This window comes from Ammodytes marinus, assembly GCF_949987685.1.
Source record: "Ammodytes marinus genome assembly, chromosome: 5".
Taxonomy (NCBI): Eukaryota; Metazoa; Chordata; class Actinopteri; order Uranoscopiformes; family Ammodytidae; genus Ammodytes; species Ammodytes marinus.
In genome coordinates, this window is record NC_137234.1 from 22,055,769 (window position 1) to 22,072,126 (window position 16,358).

The following is a 16,358-nucleotide window of genomic DNA, read 5'->3' on the forward strand; positions in this document are numbered from 1 at the left end:
CTCCCTCTGTATAGAAAGAGCTGTAGGCCACATCCACTGTTTGAGAAAGGTACCAGTTAGTATAACAGGCAACATTTGGAAGTGATCTACAAACACAGCAAATCTGCCAGGCTGACATACACTTACTTTCATTACAGCCTTTTGTGGTGCATTGTCCATTCGCCAAACTCAGGTGTACTCTGATGGGTCCCAGAGCAGCAACTGATAGAGGAGGAGTTAGTATCTGTAATACTTCTACAACCACAGTTTCAACAGAAGTGCCGATATACCTGCACTGGAAGAGCAACCTGAAAAAAGAGAACTGGCATTATGTTTCTTGGTCAGAATTTATATTTCAAGGTTTTAACACTCAGAGAAAATTATCACCAACCAGTGGCTGTCCCTGGTAATGGATCCAAGAGGCCCAATTCCAACCTCATATGAGGAGAACATCCTGTTCTCATAGATTATAACACCAGATTCCTCCTGAAGAATATGAAAAAAGGGCATGAGGGAAAATAATCTTTCAAATGTAGCTTAACTGTTTGAAAACCAAATCTGAAAAATCAAAGGCTTACCATAACAATGGAGCCACATGCAGTAACAGGAAATTGGTAGATGGCAAACTCTGAATTGGAGTCTGCATATGTACAACCCTGTCCTTCTCCCAACAGTGTGATTGATTCAAGGTCAATGTTGGGCAGAGTGGCATCTCTGGCCACGACCACAATGAACTGGGCATCCTTGGTGCACTGGACGGTCACTGGTGACACAAAAACATTGATAGGTTAAATTGTTCGATTTAAAGACCAATTAAAATGTCACAAGACTGAATGAGTCGAAAGAATGAGCCACTTCAGGTGACATCTTGGCCTTAATAGTTATGTCACTGTGATAGTACATGCACATTATGGGACTATCATTAAGTGGGAAAGGGTTATATAAGCTTAACCTGAATATAGCTTCATATTAAACAAAAACAAAAGCACAATAATTGACATACAGTTGAATGTAGGATAGATAATCATTGTACTATATTATTCTATTAAGATAATTTTTCTATTCAGGTAATGTGTATTATACATAGAGGACACAAAGCAGTTTTACCAAATACAACCATGATAGCAACTCTAATGCTCAGACACCCACCTGCTTTTCCAAAGTAGCACCGTTGGCCATCGAAGCAGCAGTGGAAGGCATCACATACATCAGCAGAGATACCAGAAACTCCACATGTGACTTTTTTGCCCTCTTCTACCTCACAGCTCTGGAAAGAAGGCTGCATTGGTGCACTGGGCCGCTGAATGGATTGTTCCTGTCGCGGTGTAGGTTTATATGGTTGATGTGGCTGCTGTGGTCCCTGTGGTTTATATGGTTGATGCGCTTGCTCTTTGGGATCTTGGGGATAATAAGGAACCCTCTGAGGAGTCATGGTTGGTGGAGGAGGCTGGACCTGTGGCGTCTGATGATATTGAGGAGTCTTTGGTAGTCGAGGAGGCTGGACCTGTGGCGTCTGATGATGTTGAGGAGTGGATTGCTCCTGTCGCGGTGTAGGTTTATATGGTTGATGTGGCTGCTGTGGTCCCTGTGGTTTATATGGTTGATGCGGTTGCTGTTGGGGATCTTGGGGATAATAAGGAACCCTCTGAGGAGTCATGGGTGGTGGAGGAGGCTGGAACTGTGGCGTCTGATGACGTTGAGAAGTCTTTGGTAGTGGAGGATTAAACACCTGGGGCGTCTGACGATGTTGAGGAGTCTTTGGTAGTGGAGGATTAAACACCTGGGGCGTCTGACGATGTTGAGGAGTGGATTGTTCCTGTCGCGGTGTAGGTTTATATGGTTGATGTGGCTGCTGTGGTTCCTGTGGTTTATATGGTTGATGCGGTTGCTCTTGATCTTTATTGACTTCATCTTGTCCAGAAAACTTTTTTTCTTGAGGATAATAAGGAACCCTCTGAGGAGTCATGGTTGGTGGAGGAGGCTGGACCTGTGGCGTCTGATGATGTTGAGGAGTCTTTGGTAGTCGAGGAGGCTGGACCTGTGGCATCTGATGATATTGAGGAGTCTTTGGTAGTGGAGGATTAAACACCTGGGGCGTCTGACGATGTTGAGGAGTGGATTTTTCCTGTCGCGGTGTAGGTTTATATGGTTGATGTGGCTGCTGTGGTCCCTGTGGTTTATATGGTTGATGCGGTTGCTCTTGGGGATCTTGGGGATAATAAGGAACCCTCTGAGGAGTCATGGTTGGTGGAGGAGGCTGGACCTGTGGCATCTGATGATATTGAGGAGTCTTTGGTAGTGGAGGATTAAACACCTGGGGCGTCTGACGATGTTGAGGAGTGGATTTTTCCTGTCGCGGTGTAGGTTTATATGGTTGATGTGGCTGCTGTGGTCCCTGTGGTTTATATGGTTGATGTGGTTGCTCTTGGGGATCTTGGGGATAATAAGGAACCCTCTGAGGAGTCATGGTTGGTGGAGGAGGCTGGACCTGGGGCGTCTGACGATGTTGAGGAGTCTTTGGTAGTCGCGGAGGCTGGACCTGTGGCGTCTGATGATGTTGAGGAGTCTTTGGTAGTGGAGGATTAAACACCTGGGGCGTCTGACGATGTTGAGGAGTGGATTTTTCCTGTCGCGGTGTAGGTTTATATGGTTGATGTGGCTGCTGTGGTCCCTGTGGTTTATATGGTTGATGCGGTTGCTCTTTGGGATCTTGGGGATAATAAGGAACCCTCTGAGGAGTCATGGTTGGTGGAGGAGGCTGGACCTGTGGCGTCTGATGATATTGAGGAGTCTTTGGTAGTCGAGGAGGCTGGACCTGTGGCGTCTGATGATGTTGAGGAGTGGATTGCTCCTGTCGCGGTGTAGGTTTATATGGTTGATGTGGCTGCTGTGGTCCCTGTGGTTTATATGGTTGATGCGGTTGCTCTTGGGGATCTTGGGGATAATAAGGAACCCTCTGAGGAGTCATGGGTGGTGGTGGAGGATTAAACACCTGGGGCGTCTGATGATGTTGAGGAGTCTTTGGTAGTGGAGGATTAAACACCTGGGGCGTCTGACGATATTGAGGAGTCTTTGGTAGTGGAGGATTAAACACCTGGGGCGTCTGACGATGTTGAGGAGTGGATTGTTCCTGTCGCGGTGTAGGTTTATATGGTTGATGTGGCTGCTGTGGTTCCTGTGGTTTATATGGTTGATGCGGTTGCTCTTGATCTTGATTGACTTCATCTTGTCCAGAAAACTTTTTTTCTTGAGGATAATAAGGAACCCTCTGGACCTGTGGCACTTGACGATATTGAGGAACCTTTTGTGGTGGAGGATGATACACCTGTGGCTCCTGATCATATTGAAGAGTCTTTCGTGGTGGAGGAGGCTGGACCTGTGGCTCCTGAGGATATTGAGGAACCTTGGGTTGTGGAAGAGGCTGAACCTGTGGCACTTGACGATATATAGGAACCTTTTGTGGTGGAGGATGATACAACGGTAGATCCTGATGATAATGAGGAACCTTTTGTGGTGGAGGATGATACACCTGTGGCTCCTGATGATATTGAGGAGTCTTTCGTGGTGGAGGAGGCTGGACCCGTGGCTCCTGAGGATATTGAGGAGTCTTTGGTGGTGGAGGAGGCTGGACCTGTAGGGTCTGACGATATTGAGGAACCTTGGGTTGTGGAGGAGGCTGAACCTGTGGCACTTGACGATATATAGGAACCTTTTGTAGTGGAGGATGATACAACGGTAGATCCAGATGATATTGAGGAGTCATTGGTGGTGGAGGAGGCTGGACCTGTGGGTTCTGATGATATTGAGGAGCCTTGGGTGGTGGAGGATTATAAACCTGTGGCTCCTGAGGATATTGAGGAGCTCCCTTCTGTGTTGCCACTTGCCCAACTAAGCACCATAGCAGTGCTAGAGCCACTAAAGAGGTGGCAACCCAGCGATTTGCCATGGTTGAACTGCAGTTCCAGCTAGACAGTCCCTAACTGCTGCCACATTTATATGGGACTAGGCATGATGTTTTTTAAAAAAACTCCTCCGTGGTCAAATAACCACCAAAGACTCCCATCTTTTCGATAGCCACTTAAAAACTACATGGGTGTATTGTGTAATGTTTTATATTATTTGGATGGATGATTTGATGACCTTTTTTGCAAAATAAGTTGTTGGGGTGAAATACATGTCTTCTCAAATCAGGTCACAGGGTTGGATGGTAGTTTGACATTCAAGTTTGTATTGACAAGTCCAACATTTAGGTCACAAAAAACTTTTTCAAAGGTCTTTGTGGCCTAAAGCTGTTGCAACCAAATGTTTATTTTGCTAGTGCACAATGCACAAGACTTTTCCAAATTTGGTTTAGTTAGCAGTTTGTCTTAACATTCAAGGGTTTCGATAACAGTGGGAGAAGTGTAGCAACTAATGTAATAATGGTTCATAATATAATAACGGCTCATAATGTAATAATTTCAATGTAATAAAAGTTCATAGTATAATAATCGTCTCATAATGTAATAAAATCATGGACGCATAACGTAATAAGCTATTTGCGCATAATGTAGTAATGTAATAACTTATTACATGAAGAGCCTTATTGATACCGCTCATAATGTAATAACAGCTCATAATGTAATAATAGCTTATATAGTGAGAGAGAAGAATTGCATTATCAACATTTTTACTTCTGCCATCTATGCAGGAGTGAAAGGAAACACTTTCACCTTTGTCTATCTGTCAGCAAGATCACACATTTCTTCAAAAATGGTGGAGCATTAGCCAACTAATATAGTGTACCTCTGTTAAGCCTAACTGTTTAACGCATCATCCACCATAGGTCAAATCCATGATATAAAGGCCACAACTGCACACACTGGCAACTAGAATGCACTTAGGCAGAGGTCTGTTTTTGTACTGTAGTTCATGTAGTTTAATTTTCTTTGCTACAATAACTAATAATAACTCCAGCGATAAAAACACATTTAAAATGTTTGACTTTGACCATATTTTTGTTGTCAACTATAATTTATGATTATGTATTATATTTGCATATTGTTTAGTTACATTTATTTGGACTTATGTTTTTACTTTGGTGTCCTGACAGTCTGTGTTTACATTTGAAGAGCTTTTGAGCTGGTTCATGTTTTCCAGGAAATGACACAGGCTTCTCCCAAAAGATAAAAAGACGATGTACAAGAGGCATCATTGTGGGAGAAAAAAAATTCAGCTTTTATTTACATTTGAACAAAAAGTGGCATGTCCAAAATTATTCATACCCTTTGCAAACTGTCACAGGCTTTGTTCGGAAAGCGATACTAACGCCTAAGAGTATTAAACATTTTATTAGGCTACACTATTTGCATGTAGAACATTAACATAGGCTACATTTGAGTGTATTAAAAATATGTAAATTTTATTTATTTTTTAATGTAATGATAGTGTCCTCAATGTATATTCTCTATTTATCAATATATAGGCCTATACTCTATTTATCAGTAAGAACTATTCAGCAGCTAAATGGCGAAGTGGGTATCGCGGTCGATCCACAATTACAGTGTCGGTGGTTGGATCCCCCGTCTCCCCGCCACATGTCCAAGTGGACTAAACTGCTCCCGATAGTTAGCCTGTGTAGCCTAAACGTGGACAAAATATAGCCTAGACAAGTTTCTTTCCTCGAGACACACACACACACACGCGCCCCCTTAAACTGGGCGATTGCCCACTTTGACTCGGCAAGTGAAGTGAAGACAGGGAAAAAAGAGAGACTATTGCTATATCCCAATACGTAGACCGCGTCCACGCGGTCTATGAAGGCTATAGCCTATGAAGGCCAATTCGAAGACCGAACCAGGGCCGAACGAGCGTTGTTAAACGAGACGGTCTCCGCAGGTCTCCGTTTACGAGCATTTCCGGTTTGCGTAACAAGCCGCTACTACCGTTATTATACTATCTATGCCGTTGCCTTGCGTGACGACTCGCCGCTCCTGTGCTGCCTAGCAACCCTGATTGCTGCCAACGGAGACAGCCTTGTCAACGGAGGAAAAAAGAAAAAGAAGTTGCCTACCAGACGAAAAGAAAAAAAAGTACAAGAAAAAAAGAAAGGAAGATAAAAGTTAAGAAGATGGAGCAACACGTTGTTGTTTTGTTATTTTTTATTTTATGCCATCTCTGAAAGAAACGTACGGTGGCGCTGAGCATTCGCCAAATAAAAAAAGGTTTCACAGCTAATGTAGCCATTAGCACTCAGGATCTCGTAATTACAAGAAAAGATCTCGTAATTACGAGATAAGGATCGCCCCTCTCATTCATCAATAACGATGGTTGGCTGGCTGCAGGACGGCAACGACTCTGTCCGACCTTATCGTCTTTTATTCCTGCCCTAAAAGCACACTTTACTCTATTTTTACACACAATCCATGACCAGGATATCAAGCAGGCCTATGAGAATAATGGCCTAAATGTTGATTTAGCAATTTAGTGGTTGCGGTTCCGGTGTCGTGCCAGACTTATTTGTGTGTGTTTGTGTGCAGACGAGGTGAACCTAGCCATAGGCAAACGTAGGCACTGGCCTTGGTTTCCAGACTAGGCCTACAATGGGCCCCATAATCAATACAATTATTTTAAATATGTTTTGACTGTTCATTCATTAATCAGCGATCGCATCGGGTAGCCTATACTGAGGCACAGACTTTCGGCTTTACGCCCGTGATCAGCTGCTGAGGTCCCACTGGGCTTTTCTCCTGAACAGTCCCAGTGACTGCATATCTGCGCAAAGTTGACATGGCTATACTCATTGTCATGCCCTCCTTGTAGAAGTTCTTATGTGTTTGTATGAGTCAAGGATCACACCGAGTTTAAACGACTGCATTTAATCAAAGCATTCAATAAAACTGCGCTCCGATACAGTAACAAACAGGAGGTAAAAGTGAACTAGCCCACCGGGCATTCTGATTGGATGAGGCAACACAGTACGGTGGCTCCGGTGGCTCATAATGAACAAACTGCATTATCATTTAACCAAATGTAGTCGTTAACACACTCAGGATCTCGTAATTACGAGATCCTGAGTGTGCGAACGGCTACATTCGCTGTGATTAGCTGCAACCCCTGAATCGAGATCCAGCTAGAGACGACGATCGCCTCAGACGCAATTTTCACTCGTGGACCTAACCAATAAAAATGCTTTCATATGCAGCTGTCTGCACTGGGGCTCATGCCTCAGCTGATCACGAGTATCAATAACATTATCAATAATGTAGGGTGTGTCCTTCAGTTCCCAGTGCGATGCTGACGTCCGCACGTAATCGGTGATTAATGAATGAAGAGTAAAACAAGCATTTATTAGATGATTATGAGACCCAAGGCAATTGCCTACCTTTGCGTAATGGCTATGTTTGCCTCTGGGCGCGCGCGCACACCCACACACACACGCGCGCACTTCTTATCGGAGGTAACTTTCGCACGACACCGGAACCTCGGCCACTAAATTGAAACATGTATTTTTTAAAATCAATATTTAGGCCATTATTCACACATTTGATATCCTGGTCATGAATTGTGATTAAAAATAGATAAAAACGTGTTTTTAGTATAATATATAATGTAGATGAGAGGATGATAATTAAAAAAACAGGTAACTTTTCGTTTTTCGGCTTTTGATTTCCAAACGGATATGGATTGAACGGAAGATACACGGATAATCCGTGTATTTTCGGTTCAATCCATATCCGTTTGAAAATCAAAACACGAAAAACGAAAATAACAGTTTGATTTCATGTTTTAATCATTTTTTTCATTTAAAAAACTGACTGTTTTATTCAAAATATGCCTGTAAAACATGAATTGATTGCCATTTCTTATTTTATATTTTCCAGCTCGCCCTTTGAATAAGAAAATGGGAAAGGAGACAAACAGTAAATGTAAAAAACGTGCATTTTCGTTTTTTAAGATCATTTATATTAATCAGCGGGCTAAACTGTGTCCCGCTGCCACAATGACACAAGCTATGTGCGGCCAGCGCTGTGATGGCTCTGACCATAGACTGTTTTCTGACTGTGGCTATCTCCGTCTTTTAAGTAGCCTCTTGTCAGAAGTGGAAACGCATGGACGATCTAGTAGGATAACCCTGCCGAACCGTGCCGAACCGAACTGTGCTGCTCAGAGGAAACGAGCCGAGGCATGATCTAAACAGCGACAGACAAACAGCTGTTGATCCAGATCAAAATGGGAAACACCACCAAATGTTTCATCTTTATAGAGAGGGGAAACATATTTTGGCTGGCTGCCAAAGGCTGCTTTGTCACTGTCTGTAATAGGCTACCATCAAGAGCCTTATTTAAAAAAAGCTCAATTCAGATAATTAATAAACGTGGACATAATATAATATAGCCTAGACACATTTCTTCTTTCCTCGACACACACACGCAAACACTCAAAAGGGGCTTTTTAAAGCGGGTCGCGAGCCCCCCAAATGGACGATTTCCCACTTTGACTCTGCAAGTGAAGCGAAGACAGGGAAAAAAGGGAGAGAAAGAGACGACGAGCGCCTCAGACCGTCAGACGCAATTTTCACTCGTGGCTCATGCCTCAGCTGATCACGAGTATCAATAACATTATCAATAATGTAGGATGTGTCCCTCAGTTCCCAGTGCTATGCTGACGTCCGCACGTAATCGGTGATTAATGAATGAAGAGTAAAACAAACATTTATTTGATGATTATGAGACCCAATTGCCTACCTCTGCGTAATGGCAAAGTTCGCCTCTAGGCGCACGCGCACACACTTCTTATCGGAGGTAACTTTCGCACGACACCGGAACCTCAACCACTAAATTGAAACATGTATTTTTCAAAATCAACATTTAGGCCATTATTCACATATTGGATATCCTACTCATGAATTGTGATTAAAAATAGATAAGAACGTGTTTTTAGTATTGAATATAATGTAGCTGAGAGGTAGCCTGGCTCCGCCCGCCTACCTACTTCCGCCCAAATTTCATTTTCCCTTCAGTAGTCAGTCTGGTGGTGGGGCGTATTAGTGAGATTTTTCCGAACAGATTTCTGAGTATCCAATCAGCGAACAGAGGAAGTGGCTGAGAACGACGGGTCGAAGTCGCGCTCCAGTTTCAGTTGAATGCTGTGTTCCCTTACGCTCGGAACTCGGAAATTTCCGACTTGGTAGTTCCGAGTTCCGACCCGTCTGTGTTCCAGTGCATCTGCTCGGGAAAATATGGACGCTTACAACCTTTCTCATCCAAATAACTAAACGTTAGGCTCTAATAAGTTACCGTTGCCAGGTACCGGTAGATCCATAGACTACAATATGTAGTGAAGTCGGAAATTTCCGAGTTCCCTGAACGCACCGCCAGAAGCCGGCTCACGACCAAACGTTATGCGATTGGTTGGCTAATCCAGAGTGGCACTGAGCAGATCCAATAGTTTTAAACTTCAACAGACACCCGCCTCCAAGTGAGTTAACGTTTTCCAATTACAGCACTTCCAGACCTTCTGTACAAATGAAATGAAGTACGATGGTCTGGTAGCGCCAGGCTAGCTGAGAGGATGATTATTAAAAAAACAGGTCACTTTTCGTTTTTCGTGTTTTGATTTCCAAACGGACATGGATTGAACGGAAGATACACGGATTATCTTCATTGAGCAAACTTTGGCACTAGTCTTTTTGCAAACATTGCTAATATGTACATTCCGCCAATAACTGAACCATGTTAATAAATGTTCCAAATGTTTTACTAAATGTTTTCGGCCTTATACAAATACTTGAGCTCAACACTGTGCTTTTTACTCTTGAGCAGCGGTCATGACCACAGGTCCAACAGACACCACAACCTTTGGTTCAGCCCTCTGGTCCACAGCCTTGACATCTCTCCCTAGAGACAGACATACAAACAGGGTCAGATTTTAGTGCATATAAGTCCCAATTCTGTTGATTATAAATGAATCTCTTACTTTTTCTGAAGCATGATGGTTCACAGGAGTAGCCTGTACAAACGGTTGTACTGCAGTGAATATACACCTGAACAAGGAAAACAGTGTTGACAGAGCAATACAAAATATTTTGTTGCAGCAGTTTCTCATTGGTTGATACAGTATATGCATTACCTGTTCATGCAGGTGTTCCATTGAATTGGGGTCCACAAACGTAAACATTTTCAAAGTGAAACGCCTGTAGTGACTTGGCAAGTCCAGACCAGAGGAGGGACCAACTGGAACCAGTGAGGAGAAGTAGCGATCATCCCTGTATGGACACCTAAATGGAGAGCAAATGATAAGGCAATGCCAATTCAATACAAATTACAATGGTAGGTCAGTGTTTTGACTCAATCATAAACAGGACATTATGAATTGGTGTTTTAGTTACCCGTCTACCAGGATGTCCCACTGGGGCAGACTGTGAGGGTTGGGCCTTGCGGTTGTCCAACAGCGACCAAGAGTCAGGACAAGGTTGGGATCTGTTTTTTCCAGAAGTTGAACCTGGACATGCACTGGGTCTCTCAGTACTTTGGTCACAGGATAGTCTCCCTCTGTATAGAAAGAGCTGTAGGCCACATCCACTGTTTGAGAAAGGTACCAGTTAGTATAACAGGCAACATTTGGAAGTGATCTACAAACACAGCAAATCTGCCAGGCTGACATACACTTACTTTCATTACAGCCTTTGGTGGAGCATTGTCCATTCGCCAAACTCAGGTGTACTCTGATGGGTCCCAGAGCAGCAACTGATAGAGGAGGAGTTAGTATCTGTAATACTTCTACAACCACAGTTTCAACAGAAGTGCCGATATACCTGCACTGGAAGAGCAACCTGAAAAAAGAGAACTGGCATTATGTTTCTTGGTCAGAACTTATATTTCAAGGTTTTAACACTCAATGAAAATGATCACCAACTCATAGTGGCTGTCCCTGGTAATGGATCCAACAGGCCCAATTCCGACCTCATATGAGGAGGACATCCTGTTCTCATAGATTATAACACCAGATTCCTCCTGAAGAATATGAAAAAAGGGCTTTAGGGAAAATAATCTTTCAAATGTAGCTTAACTGTTTGAAAACCAAATCTGAAAAATCAAAGGCTTACCATAACAATGGAGCCACATGCAGTAACAGGAAATTGGTAGATGGCAAACTCTGAATTGGAGTCTGCATATGTACAACCCTGTCCTTCTCCCAACAGTGTGATTGATTCGAGGTCAATGTTGGGCAGAGTGGCATCTCTGGCCACGACCACAATGAACTGGGCATCCTTGGTGCACTGGACGGTCACTGGTGACACAAAAACATTGATAGGTTAAATTGTTCGATTTAAAGACCAATTAAAATGTCACAAGACTGAATGAGTCGAAAGAATGAGCCACTTCTTGGCCTTAATAGTTATGTCACTGTGATAGTACATGCACATTATGGGACTATCATTAAGTGGGAAAGGGTTATATAAGCTTAACCTGAATATAGCTTCATATTAAACAAAAACAAAAGCACAATAATTGACATACAGTTGAATGTAGGATAGATAATCATTGTACTATATTATCCTATTAAGATCATTTTTCTATTCAGGTAATGTGTATTATACATAGAGAACACAAAGCAGTTTTACCAAATACAACCATGATAGCAACTCTAATGCTCAGACACCCACCTGCTTTTCCAAAGTAGCACCGTTGGCCATCGAAGCAGCAGTTGAAGGCATCACATACATCAGCAGAGATACCAGAACCTCCACATGTGACTTTTTTGCCCTCTTCTACCTCACAGCTCTGGAAAGAAGGCTGCATTGGTGCACTGGGCCGCTGAATGGATTGTTCCTGTCGCGGTGTAGGTTTATATGGTTGATGTGGCTGCTGTGGTCCCTGTGGTTTATATGGTTGATGCGGTTGCTCTTTGGGATCTTGGGGATAATAAGGAACCCCCTGAGGAGTCATGGTTGGTGGAGGAGGCTGGACCTGTGGCGTCTGATGATGTTGAGGAGTGGATTGCTCCTGTCGCGGTGTAGGTTTATATGGTTGATGTGGCTGCTGTGGTCCCTGTGGTTTATATGGTTGATGCGGTTGCTCTTTGGGATCTTGGGGATAATAAGGAACCCTCTGAGGAGTCATGGGTGGTGGAGGAGGCTGGACCTGTGGCGTCTGATGATGTTGAGGAGTCTTTGGTAGTGGAGGATTAAACACCTGGGGCGTCTGACGATGTTGAGGAGTGGATTTTTCCTGTCGCGGTGTAGGTTTATATGGTTGATGTGGCTGCTGTGGTCCCTGTGGTTTATATGGTTGATGCGGTTGCTCTTTGGGATCTTGGGGATAATAAGGAACCCCCTGAGGAGTCATGGTTGGTGGAGGAGGCTGGACCTGTGGCGTCTGATGATGTTGAGGAGTGGATTGCTCCTGTCGCGGTGTAGGTTTATATGGTTGATGTGGCTGCTGTGGTCCCTGTGGTTTATATGGTTGATGCGGTTGCTCTTTGGGAACTTGGGGATAATAAGGAACCCTCTGAGGAGTCATGGGTGGTGGAGGAGGCTGGACCTGTGGCGTCTGATGATGTTGAGGAGTCTTTGATAGTGGAGGATTAAACACCTGGGGCGTCTGACGATGTTGAGGAGTCTTTGATAGTGGAGGATTAAACACCTGGGGCGTCTGACGATGTTGAGGAGTGGATTTTTCCTGTCGCAGTGTAGGTTTATATGGTTGATGTGGCTGCTGTGGTCCCTGTGGTTTATATGGTTGATGCGGTTGCTCTTTGGGATCTTGGGGATAATAAGGAACCCTCTCAGGAGTCATGGTTGGTGGAGGAGGCTGGACCTGTGGCGTCTGATGATGTTGAGGAGTGGATTGCTCCTGTCGCGGTGTAGGTTTATATGGTTGATGTGGCTGCTGTGGTCCCTGTGGTTTATATGGTTGATGCGGTTGCTCTTTGGGAACTTGGGGATAATAAGGAACCCTCTGAGGAGTCATGGGTGGTGGAGGAGGCTGGACCTGTGGCGTCTGATGATGTTGAGGAGTCTTTGATAGTGGAGGATTAAACACCTGGGGCGTCTGACGATGTTGAGGAGTCTTTGATAGTGGAGGATTAAACACCTGGGGCGTCTGACGATGTTGAGGAGTGGATTTTTCCTGTCGCAGTGTAGGTTTATATGGTTGATGTGGCTGCTGTGGTCCCTGTGGTTTATATGGTTGATGCGGTTGCTCTTTGGGATCTTGGGGATAATAAGGAACCCTCTCAGGAGTCATGGTTGGTGGAGGAGGCTGGACCTGTGGCGTCTGATGATGTTGAGGAGTGGATTGCTCCTGTCGCGGTGTAGGTTTATATGGTTGATGTGGCTGCTGTGGTCCCTGTGGTTTATATGGTTGATGCGGTTGCTCTTTGGGATCTTGGGGATAATAAGGAACCCCCTGAGGAGTCATGGGTGGTGGAGGAGGCTGGACCTGTGGCGTCTGATGATGTTGAGGAGTCTTTGGTAGTGGAGGATTAAACACCTGGGGCGTCTGACGATGTTGAGGAGTGGATTGTTCCTGTCGCGGTGTAGGTTTATATGGTTGATGTGGCTGCTGTGGTTCCTGTGGTTTATATGGTTGATGCGGTTGCTCTTGATTGACTTCATCTTGTCCAGAAAACTTTTTTTCTTGAGAATAATAATGAACCCACTGGACCTGTGGCACTTGATGATATTGAGGAACCTTTTGTGGTGGAGGATGATACACCTGTGGCTCCTGATCATATTGAAGAGTCTTTCGTGGTGGAGGAGGCTGGACCTGTGGCTCCTGAGGATATTGAGGAACCTTGGGTTGTGGAGGAGGCTGAACCTGTGGCACTTGACGATATATAGGAACCTTTTGTGGTGGAGGATGATACAACGGTAGATCCTGATGATAATGAGGAACCTTTTGTGGTGGATGATGATACACCTGTGGCTCCTGATGATATTGAGGAGTCTTCCGTGGTGGAGGAGGCTGGACCTGTGGCTCCTGAGGATATTGAGGAGTCTTTGGTGGTGGAGGAGGCTGGACCTGTAGGGTCTGACGATATATAGGAACCTTTTGTGGTGGAGGATGATACAACGGTGGATCCTGAGGATATTGAGGAGTCATTGGTGGTGGAGGAGGCTGGACCTGTGGGTTCTGATGATATTGAGGAGCCTTGGGTGGTGGAGGATTATACACCTGTGGCTCCTGAGGATATTGAGGAGCTCCCTTCTGTGTTGCCACTTGCCCAACTAAGCACCATAGCAGTGCTAGAGCCACTAAAGAGGTGGCAACCCAGCGATTTGCCATGGTTGAATGTGGCAGCTAGACAGTCCCTAACTGCTGCCACATTTATATGGGACTAGGCATGATGTTTTAAAAAAAAACTCCTCCGTGGCCAAATAACCACCAATCACAGACTCCCATCTTTTCGATAGCCACTTAAAAACTACATGGGTGTATTGTGTAATGTTTTTATATTATTTGGATGGATGATTTGACCTTTTTTGCAAAATAAGTTGTTGGGGTGAAATACATGTGTCTTCTCAAATCAGGTCACAGGGTTGGATGGTAGTTTGACATTCAAGTTTGTATTGACAAGTCCAACATTTAGGTCACAATAACCTTTTTCAAAGGTCTTTGTGGCCTAAAGCTGTTGCAACCAAATGTTTATTTTGCTAGTGCACAATGCACAAGACTTCTCCAAATTTGGTTTAGTTAGCAGTTTGTCTTAACATTCAAGGGTTTCGATAACAGTGGGAGAAGTGTAGCAACTAATGTAATGTAATGTAATAATGGTTCATAATATAATAACGGCTCATAATGTAAACATTTCAATGTAATAAAAGTTTATAGTATAATAATCGTCTCATAATGTAATAAAATCATGCACACATAACGTAATAAGCTATTTGCGCATAATGTAGTAATGTAATAACTTATTACATGAAGAGCCTTGTTGATACCGCTCATAATGTAATAACAGCTCATAATGTAATAATAGCTTATATAGTGAGAGAGAAGACTTGCATTATCAACAGGAGTGAAAGGAAACACTTTCACCTTTGTCTATCTGTCAGCAAGATCACACATTTCTTCAAACATGGTGGAGCATTAGCCAACTAATATAGTGTACCTCTGTCAAGCCTAACTGTTTAACGCATCATCCACCATAGGTCAAATCCATGATATAAAGGCCACAACTGCACACACTGGCAACTAGAATGCACTTAGGCAGAGGTCTGTTTTTGTACTGTAGTTCATGTAGTTTAATTTTCTTTGCTACAATAACTAATAATAACTCCAGTGATAAAAACACATTTAAAATGTTTGACTTTGACCATGACTTTATTTTTGTTGTCAACTATAATTTATGATTATGTATTATATTTGCATATTGTTTAGTTACATTTATTTGGACTTATGTTTTTACTTTGGTGTCCTGACAGTCTGTGTTTACATTTGAAGAGCTTTTGAGCTGGTTCATGTTTTCCAGGAAATGACACAGGCTTCTCCCAAAAGATAAAAAGACGATGTACAAGAGGCATAATTGTGGGGGAAAAAAAATTCAGCTTTTATTTACATTTGAACAAAAAGTGGCATGTCCAAAATTATTCATACCCTTTGCAAACTGTCACAGGCTTTGTTCGGAAAGCGATACTAACGCCTAAGAGTATTAAACATTTTATTAGGCTACACTATTTGCATGTAGAACATTAACATAGGCTACATTTTATAATGCTATGAGTGTATTAAAAATATGTAAATTTTATTTATTTTTTAATGTAATGACAGTGTCCTCAATGTATATTCTCTATTTATCAATATATAGGCCTATACTCTATTTATCAGTAAGAACTATTCAGCAGCTAAATGGCGAAGTGGGTATCGCGGTCGATCCACAATTACAGTGTCGGTGGTTGGATCCCCCGTCTCCCCGCCACATGTCCAAGTGGACTAAACTGCTCCCGATAGTTAGCCTGTGTGTGGATATTAACGTGGGAATGGGAACAGGTTTCCTTGGACAATGAGTCTCCTTTTTCAACGGGATTTACCTATATAAATAAAGTAGGCCTATAGTGATATAAGCAAAGAAGTCAATTATATTCTTAACAAATCCATGACAAAAGTAGGCCTAAGTTGTTTGTAGGCTATCCTCTGAACCACACAAACGTATAGGCTGCAATATAATAGCTTCTGTGACTCATACCCACTAAACTAAAACTTCATTCCAACTAACTTTGTACTTCTGTTATAGTCTTTAATGGGATAGTTCTGCATTTTTTGAAGTGGGGTTGTATATGGTAGCCTACTGAGGCATAGCCTAGTTTGTGTGGAGATGTTGATCAGCATTGTCATTTTCAAGAGTTTGGGGGAGAAGTCGTTGTAGAATCAGCATTGAAGAACATTTTTTTCCCT